This window comes from Phyllostomus hastatus, unplaced genomic scaffold (genome assembly GCF_019186645.2).
Source record: "Phyllostomus hastatus isolate PE091 unplaced genomic scaffold, TTU_PhHast_1.1 phas_scaffold_93, whole genome shotgun sequence".
NCBI lineage: Eukaryota > Metazoa > Chordata > Mammalia > Chiroptera > Phyllostomidae > Phyllostomus > Phyllostomus hastatus.
This window is the reverse complement of record NW_025334042.1, coordinates 27,895,933-27,906,723: the sequence shown is the minus strand read 5'-3', so window position 1 is coordinate 27,906,723 and position 10,791 is coordinate 27,895,933. Positions and strand designations below refer to the sequence as shown.

Here is a 10,791-nt window from a genome sequence, read left to right as displayed (position 1 = left end):
TTCAGGTTTGTCTGGGACCAGGAAAATCCTGGGACGTGGCACACTCAGTTCTAAAACCAAGACTATCTGGGACAAATCATGATAGTTGGTCACCCTGGTGATAGTGCAAATCCAACATCAAATCAGTAAAGAACAAATCTGCAAGGGGCCAATATGAATCAGTTTAAGTTCACATGTTTATGCAGGCCTGGCATTAGCCATGGATATTTTGGGGTTACCTAGGAGACTTTTAAACTACATAGTCTTCCTACAATCCTCTGTGAACACTATTGACCTCACCTAAGCTTTTGAGAGGTAATGTACAATAGCCCCCCGCTTATTCACAGTTTCACTTTTAATGGTTTCTGTAACTGACAGTCAACTATGGTCCAGAAAGAAACAATGCATACGTTTTAAATTGTGCACTGTTCTCAGCGTAGCACAAGGAAATCCCACAGTGTATCGCTCTCTCTTACCCAGGAATGGGTGAATCACCCCTTTGTCCAATGTATTCACGCTGCATATGATGCGCACCCATAAATCTCTTGGTGGTCCTCTTGGTTATCAGAGCAACTGTCCCAGTGTCACCGTGCTATGCTCAAGTCACCCTTACAGTAGCCTAGTGCTACGTCACCATGTCTACGCCAAATCACTGCACTTCATCTGGACAGGCAGGCGCTGTGTCACCCCACGTCGTCACAGGCAGGGTGAGCACAGTACAGTAAGATATTTTCAGAGAGAGAGAAAGACAGATATCACCATAACTCTTATCACAATATATTGTGATGATTGTTCTATTTTATTAGTAGTAATTGCTAATTTCTTACTGTGCCTAATTTATACATTAAAATGTATATGATATATGATATATATATATCATAGATATATATAGGGAAAAAACACAGCAAATGCGGGGCTCGGGACTGTCTGCAGTTTTAGGCACCCACCGGGAGCCCGAGAACTTGTCTTCTGTGGACCAGGGGTATACAGCAGCAAACTTTGTGTTGCACTCCTCGGAACATAAGTAAAGCACAGTTATTTCACACTGTTAGTGCAGTACGGATCCTTGGACTCGAGCAGACAGTTGAGCGAGAGATAGAGTTAACACTCAGGTGAAAATTGAACAGCCTGACAAGCACAGAAAGGTGACTTCACCTCCATTTGGTCGGGAGCTGAGGGAACATTTAAGGTCAGGAACAAAAGTCTTCGAAAGTCATTTAGAATCTTCTCTACTACATAATGGCATTCATGGAGGTAAGAATATTCTATTCAAAGAATTGGGCTACCACAATTTTAGCCTGGAAAAAAATAGAAGCTGAAAAAGGCAGATGTTGCCCCAAAAAATCAATCACAATAAAGCTCCTGTAGAATAATTAACTTGACTCTTGCCACTTTTGGGTATAACTGGCCATGGTCAACTATCTGAGGAATTAACAACAAAGTAACTGAATGATTGCCCAGGACCTGCATCTCATTAAAATAAAGCATTTAAAAAAAAAGAAATTAAATGAGATATTCCTATCCACCCACCATACTCTATACTAAAATACTACTACTACTACTACTATACTACTCTATACTAAAATAATAATCCACTCATCTGTAATGCTGCTGTGTTTCTAATGCACAGAGCCCAAGAGTTATAGTCAATAATCCTAATTTAGGAGTTCTAGTTTAGTAGCTGTCTTTCAGCAAATAACCTGTGGAAGTCATTTAACAAATAAATATTCCCTACTCCTGAGTGATCTAATCAGTAATCACATGGATTTTCTTTCCTGGTTAAGTTCCAGTTGTCAATTGTAATTTGTAAAAGAAACCGGGAGGAAGCTGAAAACAAAGATGGCAATTATCTGGCTAACTTGGGGTTTGTATACAGCTGCACACGTCAGATATGTTACAGAATATCACCTATTTCCACTGACAAAATTTCCAGATGGTTGCTAACATTCTCTCTTGGGTTCTACTGCATGGACAATCACAAGTAAAATGGAAATGAAGACATCCTGTGATGTCTGGTCTGTAAACCACAGTGTTTTGTTTGCAGGTAGTGACCATTGTTTCCTGGATGCAGGTTATCAGTAGAGGTATAGTCAGTTTTACTTTTTTAACCATTTTCTTCCTCCCTTAATATATGAGGAAAAGACAGTTGGAAAGTCCAAATAAGGACGGCAATTTTTCCTGCACATTATTTATAGTTTTCTAGGGAAGCATTGACTCTTACTATGTAACTCAGACATTCACCTTACAAAAGCTGGAGCTTCCATGCCCTGGCTGCTGTGGCCCAGTTGGCTGGAGCACTGTCCAGTAACAAAAGGATGTGGGTTTCATTTCCAGTCCAGGCACCTATGGGAGGCAGCCAATCAATGGTTCTCTCTTATATTGATGTTTCTCACTCTCCCTTCCCTTCCTCTCTCTCTCTAAAAGGCAATGAAAGGATGTCCTCAGGTGAGGATTAAAAACAAAAAAGGCTGGAGCATCTACTGGGGGCCTTTGAGCTGTGGCAATGGCTCAAAAAAGATTTCTACCTCTGAAGAGCCTTGTTGGTGTTACTTCATTGTCTTGTTCACCAGCTGATTTCCAAACCCCTATTTCATTTTCTCCCGAGTCGATCCAGTGGAGAACAGAATAGCTGGGTGCCAGAGAGCCATGTACTGAGGCCACGCAGTGAGACATCATGCTTTTATTCCCTTTGACTTCTTCATGGTACCATACCTGCTTCACAGCTGCCTAAATTCCATTACATACCATTTTGCTCTATGCATCTGTAGCCTTAGTCATTAAACAGGAGGGTAAGAGCGCCCTTTGCAGCACAATGAAGTTATTTCCTCAGTTCAGCACACAGGCAAGCTTTTCTTCTTTCTGAATAAGTACTTTCATCTGTGACTAAGAGGTCTGAAATTTTACTACTCAACCTGCTAACTTTTGCATTGCATCAGAGCAAAGGTCAGTAATCTTTCTGACAGAAGATTTAAAGCATTAGAAGCTTAGCATTCGAGTCTAGGAACTTAACCCTCAGCCCTCTCACGGAGCACTGCTAATGCAGCTTCATTTCAGTTTCCAGCTGGCTTTCCAAAAAAGCTGAGAACAGGATGTCTCCACCACCTCAGCCCCCACTCTGGAGCTAGGCACTTACTCGTACACACCGCCCTGCAAGACAGCTGGGCTAGCGCTCAGTGGAGGAAGGCAGGACTGTAGCAGGCGTCCTGGCTTTCATTGTTGTGAACTCCTGAATCCCAGAGAAATCTCCACACACACACACCTTTAGCCTGCCCTCAGAGTGCCCAGAAATTGGATGGCCACCTCATTCTTTTTTCTAAAAGTGAAACAACCCTTATTTTTAAAAAATTTTCTGTTCTATTTTACTGTGGATATGAAGTTGTGCCTTGAACAAATGAATGACACGAAGCATGTTTTACTCTCTAAAGCACATGACATCTCTAGTTCCGAAATGTACGTGCATACATTTGTTTAAAAATAGCTGCCTTCATTATCATAATGATCTTTCCCCTGTGTTTGGGAGCTCAGGGAATTAGTGATAAATGTAAATGTAATCAAGGACACTACCATGCTTTTAATCTGGCAAGTAAAAGCCATTTATATCTCCATCACTGTGGCAGGACGAGGCAGTTTTATTACCAAAAGAGCTTGGAAGTCATCTGATTGCCATCTGACTTTTTTTTCCATGTTCATATCTTGCCTGAATAAAAATGCTGGTCTTAATGTCAAGTGCTGATACATGTTACAGGGAAACGCACTGGTGTGGAGTGTAAATTGGTACTACCTTACTGGAGAACAATCTGCCAAAATATATCAGAAATGTGAAAATGCAATTATCCTATAACTCCGAAATCCCCTTCTATATATTTACCCTGACATAGTTGCATACCAAGGAAAAGATATATGTTTGCTGTTTTGCTATTTACAACAGAAAATAATTTAAAAGGAAACATCCTAAATGTCCAATAAATGGCAACTAGTAAAATATATTTAGTGTGTAAATAAAATTTAGCACAACTACTTAAACTAATAGGATATTTAAAATGTTTAATAAGAAATACACAGTACAGAAAATTCACATTAAATTTATTCAGACAACAAATATTTGCTGAACACTAAGTAGCAGACATTGTTCTATAGCAGAGGGCAGCAACCTTGTCATGAAGAGGTCCATGTAGTGAATACTTTAGGTTCTGCAGGCATGTGGTTCCGGCCACAGTTTCCCAGCTCTGCCAGCCGACCACGAAAGCGACCATAGGCAACGTGTAAACAGATGGGTGTGGCTCTGTGCCAATAAAACATTACTTACAACCAGGCTACTGGACAAATTTTCTCCTGGCTATTAATTTACTGACCATTGGAACATATAGGTGAAGCAAAACATACAAAAAGCTCTGACTCCATAGATCTTACATATTTTATATATATATATATATTTATATTTATATTTATATTTATATTTATATAATTATATATAATTTATATAATTTATGCACAGTTCTCCACAGGACCATACTCACTTCTGACACCAACTGTAAGTTTGAGGGGCTTCTCAAAACCTCGCTCTAGTTACATAATCCACTAGAAGAACTCACAAGAATTCACCGAAACCAATATACATGTGGTTGTGGCTGTGCATAATTTATATAATTTAATAATTTATATAAAAATATATAATTTATATATATATTTATATATATTTATATATATATTTATATATATATTTATATATATATATAAAATCTGATTAGATGCATGTTCACCATTCATTAAGCATATCCTTGGAGGTGATGCCAGACACCACACTGTAATTAGCTAGTGATTCAATGGCAAACAAAAGCTATTTTGTCTCTGTCCTCTCAAAGCTCATGGTCCAGTGGAGAAGACAGGCAAGAAAGCCAGCAAAAGAACAATTACAGTTTGTTAAATTGATAAGAAGCAAATAAAATGATTAACATTGGTTATCTCTGAATAGTGAAATGTCTGATAAGTTTTCCTTTATTCTTTTTTACTTCACTCTATCATTTGAAGTTTTTACAATAAGTACGTTTTATCATTTCAGAAACAATAAAGCTAGTCTCAGAAAGTTGTAAGTAATGAAAAGGATAAAAGTTTAATTTTTGTTTTCTATAGAACACCTAATCCTGATGGATTTAGAAAAATGGATGGTCTCTACATTTTTACAGTGATTTGTCTTTGAAATTGTCTACCTAGAATGAAAGGTCTTACTATCCTCTAAATAAATAAACAAACAAAAATCCTTGTCTTTGGGATATGGATGAGAGACTTAGTGAGGGACACAAAAACCTTAATTCTTCTCCATTTATTCACTGATCTCAAGTGTAAAGCAAAGTGCTTAAGGAGGTATAGGAAAGGAATAACCCAAAGACTGGCAGTCCTCTGGGATAATGGCTCCAAATATCTTTTCTTTTATTTTGAAAGGGAAGTGTATAGTAGAAAATGTGTTTTACCCAAAGAGAGGTCTGGCCTTTGCCCTTGGCTTCTGGGAGGTCACCTGTGACATACTGGATAGAGCATTTTTGTGTAGGGTTGGGGCTGGCCACACCCGACAGTCTTAGGTTGGGGAGTGGCTGTGACAGAAAGACCATGTTATTAGAGTGGGAACTTTGGGTCTCATGGTCTCAGTCAACCTGGTGACCCAGTTCAACTGCACAGGCAATTGATCAATCATGCCTATTAATAATGCCCCAGTGAAAACACTGAAAACATAGCCCAGGTGAGCTTCCTTCCCTGGTGGACAGTACTCCATGTGTGTTGTCAGGAATTGCCAGCAGGAGGACAACAGAAGGTTCTCCCAGACTCTGCAAATCAGTGCATTTCCTCAATGCATCTCTTTGGCTGATTTTAACCTGTATCCTTCCTCATAAGAACCACAACCACATGTATATTGGTTTCGGTGAATTCTTGTGAGTTCTTCTAGTGGATTATGTAACTAGAGCGAGGTTTTGAGAAGCCCCTCAAACTTACAGTTGGTGTCAGAAGTGAGTATGGTCCTGTGGAGAACTGTGCATTTTGGCAAACTTTATATAGGGGATGTTCAGAGGAAAAGAAGAGAAGACAATATGTTAGTGGAACTTCAACTCTCCATTTTTGATGAGATTATATTCTCTGGGCCTCTTTCTCCCTCTGCTTCTTCTGAATTTCAAACACCATCCACCGGGTTTAACAGAAGGAATACCTGCATAGCACTTTCCGATTTTACAAAGATGCCCAGCTGCCCTGATAAAACCAATGTCATTAGGGCACATTTACATATAGTATCTCCATACTGTACCTATAACTTTATCTGTAAAACATTTAAGTACAATTTTTTCTTCTTTAATATTTGAGAAGCAAATAAAACTCAAAGACTCAAATTAGTGCATATCCTTGATGAAAAGAGCCTGAATTTTGTCAAAATATTTGCCTATCTGCTTTTTAGTGAGTCAGAGAAAAATGTTTCATTTGACCTCCTAATTCATTATATTAAAAAAATATTTCCTAGAACACCAGGTTTAAATACATTCCATTTTCTCAAAAGAGTTACAAAGATGACGTGTTTGTGACAGTTTAGATGTGTGTTTGTCTATTGTCGAGTGTTGATTCTGCGTGGCCAACCACCTCTGCTAAACCTTTTTTAGGGGAGGACTTGGGCTTTCTGCAATGGCAGCCTCTAGTCTGTTTGTCTCTAAGGTATGAAAATTTGAGAAAATCCCTAAAACTTAGGCTGTCATTTCCTTAGAGATTACCCTAGTGTCTTTCCCAGTCAAATGTGAGTATATCATAAATCCTAGCTCATCCAACCCGTTGTTTTTTAAATACCAAACAATAATCCAAGAGAGCTAGCATTGTGAACCTCCATCAAAAACTTGGTCTGAAACTCAGAAGTATTTCCTCCTTGCCTGCCTTTTACTTGCACAAGTCATATGTTATTCATTTTGAGGACTTGAATTCAGGGTAGAGTCAACCTCTAAAAACTCAGTCTTGTTCTGTGTGTGTCCTTGCCCAGCACTTGAAAAGATCAGGTGCGATTCAATTACGAAGTCGTGTCTGACTTTTTGAAGTGTAAATCCACTGCACTTGAAAATGGCAAGTGTAAAATCCATTCTTAAAAAGCTCTCGACATTTTCACATACAGCTTTACAGCCATGGAAATGTGAAGTGGTTCAAAATAGATGGCCAAGAAGAGCTTTTTTGAAAAAAGGGGAAAAAGGGGGTTCTAATGCTTGGTCAGGAGCAGAAGTCTGATGTTTAGCTCTTTGTTTTAACTAGAAAATTCGAGCTTCTTTAAAAGCTGTGCTTTGTAACACTCACCTGTGTGAGCTAATTTTTTCTGATAACATTTAAACTGTAGATCTGTATGCTTCATCTCACACGCCTTTCCCTTCACAAGGACTTAATAGGCTGTCTATATTCTGCACTCGCAGTGAGAAGTAATCATATAGATCAGGAGTTGGCAAACTTCGTCTATAAAAGGCCAGACAGTAAATATATTTGGCTTGGCAGCCATATGGTCTCTGTCATCTCTGCTGTTTTAACATGTAAGCAGCCATCGACAATATGTACACAGATGAACATGGCTGTGTACCAGGAAAACTTTATTTATGGACACTGAAATTTGAATTTCATGTAATATTCACATGCCACAAAATATTATTCTTCCACCATTTAAGAAACTAAAAATTATTCTTAACTTGCAGGTTATACAAACACAGGAAGTGGGCTAGACTTGGACTCCCAGCCATAGTTTGTCAACCATTGATACAGATGGCAAAGATAAGTTAACAAAAGAAAGTGTAAATTGCAGTACACATGCTCTGAGGTTTTACATGCTCTGTGGGAAAGATCTGTTGGGGATCTTCAACACCATTCGATGCCATCAGGGGTTCAAGATTGCTGGTCGTCCCGCTGACGTCAGCCAGTGCGCCCTCTGGCCTGCCCTGCTCCTCTCCCGGCCGCAGCCCCTCCACCTGTGAGCCCAGCTGCACCCAAGCACCATCCTTACACCGGCAGCACTGGCATCACCTGGGAGCATGTTAGAAATGCAGAACCCCAGGCTCTGCCCCAGAACTTTCTGAATCAAAATCTTCAGTTCAGTGAAAGAAGCCAGACACAAAATCACATATTGTATGGCTCCATTTACTTGAAAAATAGAGAATAAGTAAACCCACAGAAACAGAGAGCAGGTGGTTGATTGCTGGGATCTTAGGAAGAGGGAGGAATGGGGACTAACTGCTTGCAGAACATGAGGTTTCCTTGATGGCATTAATGTCTTGGAACTAAATGAAGATGCTGGTTGCACAACATTTTGAATATACTAAATGCCACTGAAATGTATACTTTAAAGTGATTAATTTTATGTTATGTGAAATTTACCTCAATAAAAACAATGTTTTAATCCACATTTTAAGAAGAATCTCCCAAGTGATTTGTATGCACATTAAAATTTGAGGAGCAACCTCTCATTAATGAACTATCAAGTATTTTCAGTCATTTTAAGTCTGGTTTATAGAAATGTTGGGCTTTCAAAACAAAGGAACAAAATATCCATCCATTGGTGCTAATGCACATAGCATCACAAAATTAATGGTTATCTAAATATTATTGACACATTTTCTTAAACCTCTGGATTATAAAATGTTAAAATAATCTCACTTTTTAAGTTCTTTTTCCCAGACTTGTCCTACATATTCAATGGGGAAATTGCTAATATGTATGATATATCCAATATACTTCACCTATTAAATATGTTTGTGCAATTTTTTCTTGTTCTGAAAACTGTTCACCAGCACCACCTATTTCTTCCTGTTATTTATTCAACTATAACATTCTTTAAATTTGTTTAACTTTCATAGAATAACTCTCCAGAAGAAGTTTACCCTACTTGATATTCAGTATATATTTTCTTATGACAGCTTTATGGTACAATTAAATTTCATACATTTTTCCAGCCCTCTCTGAATATGCATTAGAAAGCCAACCATCATAATTCTAAGCCAATTGGCTTAATTTGCTTATTTAAGCCCACTACATCTCACAGCCCTGCTCCATTTCGTACATTCCTTTCCCATCTGCACTCCATCCACCTGCCCAAAGTTACTGGTTGTGCTGACAGTGAAGAAAACCACAGGGCACTGGCAGTCGAAATATAATTTCCATTTGATAGCTTGTTAGAAAACATAAAGTCCCTATTTAGATTCTGAACTTTAATATGCCCAACTGTATAGCAGTTTCAGGGTCATAGAAGAGACCAAAAGTTGAATATCAAGAGCAGCCTGGGCCTCCATTTTTTCAAAATCGTTAGCAGAGTTTAACCTGTGAAACATTTTCACAGCATAGCTTATGAGAAAAAAATCCTGATGTTTAGATGGACTAAGTAACTTAATAAGGCTCATCTGGATGCAAAAATAAATGAGCTTCAAGTTAACATCAACTTTTAATGCTTGCCATTTTATGTTAATTTGTATTTTTAAATTATGGCTGATTCTTTGCAATCAGTCTATAGCTAATTATATCTCCAACATGTAAATCTGATGAAGTTCTGGGACCAAAGAACAACAAAAAATACCCGACAAAGACCTTGGAGACTCAGAACTGTGACAAGCCTCCGTCAACTGGTCAGACCCAGCCTGCAAAGCAACCTTGAAGCTCTGAACTTCTGTTGCTGTTCCTTCCCAAAGAGCAAAGCTTGGTTTGTGTAACCATGGACACCATATTGATGCATCCAGTTGCAGATATTTTTCCTGAGTTTTTTGTTATCTTTGTAATTGATGGCTCTATCCTCGGGACGCAGGAGCTACGTGTTAGGTAGATGTAGGCTGGATTTTTGAGAAACCTCCCTGCTGATCCAATCTAAATCAGGAAGCTGGAGTAAAATATATTCTTCCACCTGACACTAACATTCTGCATGGTCTTCAATACCAGACAAAGGGATCCCTGCAATTATTAAAGGATATCAGATCTAACTAGAATGTATTCTAATGACACATTCTCATCAGCACTTTAGATTCTGATAACACAAAAACTAATAGTTAACATTTAATGGGGGTCTACCGTGAGCCAGGCACTTTGTAAATGCTATTTATCTCACTTTTCACAACAACACCGCATGACAAAACTGAAAAATAGTTAACCAAAGATAGCAATCTAGAGTTGCAAGGAGGAGTGGTGGCCAGAAAGCATGATTGTCTGCTCCCGCACTGCCTAATTACCCGCCGCAGCTCCGCCACCACTCACAGCCACGTCCAGGGAGAAGCCCAAGGAGGGAGTGGAGGCAGAGAACGACCATGTCAACCAGAGAGTGGCCAGGCAGGATGGCTCTGTGGTCCAGTTCAAGATCCAGAGACACACCCCACCGGGCAAGCTGATGAAGGCCTACTGTGAGAGACAGGGCTTGTCAATGAGGCAGATTCGATTCAGGATTGATGTGCAGCCAAGTGATGAAGCAGGCACCCCAGCCCAGCTGGAGATGGAGGACCAAGACTCCATCACGTGTTCCAGCAGCAGACAGGAGGCTCTCAGGTCACCGGCTGCCTCGTAGGATGTGGTCTCTAGAGGGACCAGCCCTACTTTGCCACCATCCATGCATTTGCTGTTGAATAGTGAACATGTGACCATGCCAATCACAGAAGAGTCTACAGGAACCTGGGAGATCCACCAAAATTCCTTTCCTCTCTGACATAACACAGGCACAACTCGAAACTGTCTGCAGGAAGGAATCCTCACCTGAAACGACCAGCCACAGTGTCATGTGTTTGGGAGAACTGAGTTGTGAGGTTTTGGGAGGTTTGTTTTTGCTTTCATTCTTGTCTTTCC

At 39.4% G+C, this 10,791-nt stretch overlaps 1 pseudogene; it reads left to right on the top strand.

The window, feature by feature from the left end:
- Positions 1-614: 614 nt before the first annotated feature.
- Positions 615-10,530, top strand: LOC123812641 (annotated as a pseudogene).
- The last annotated feature ends 261 nt before the right edge of the window (positions 10,531-10,791 follow it).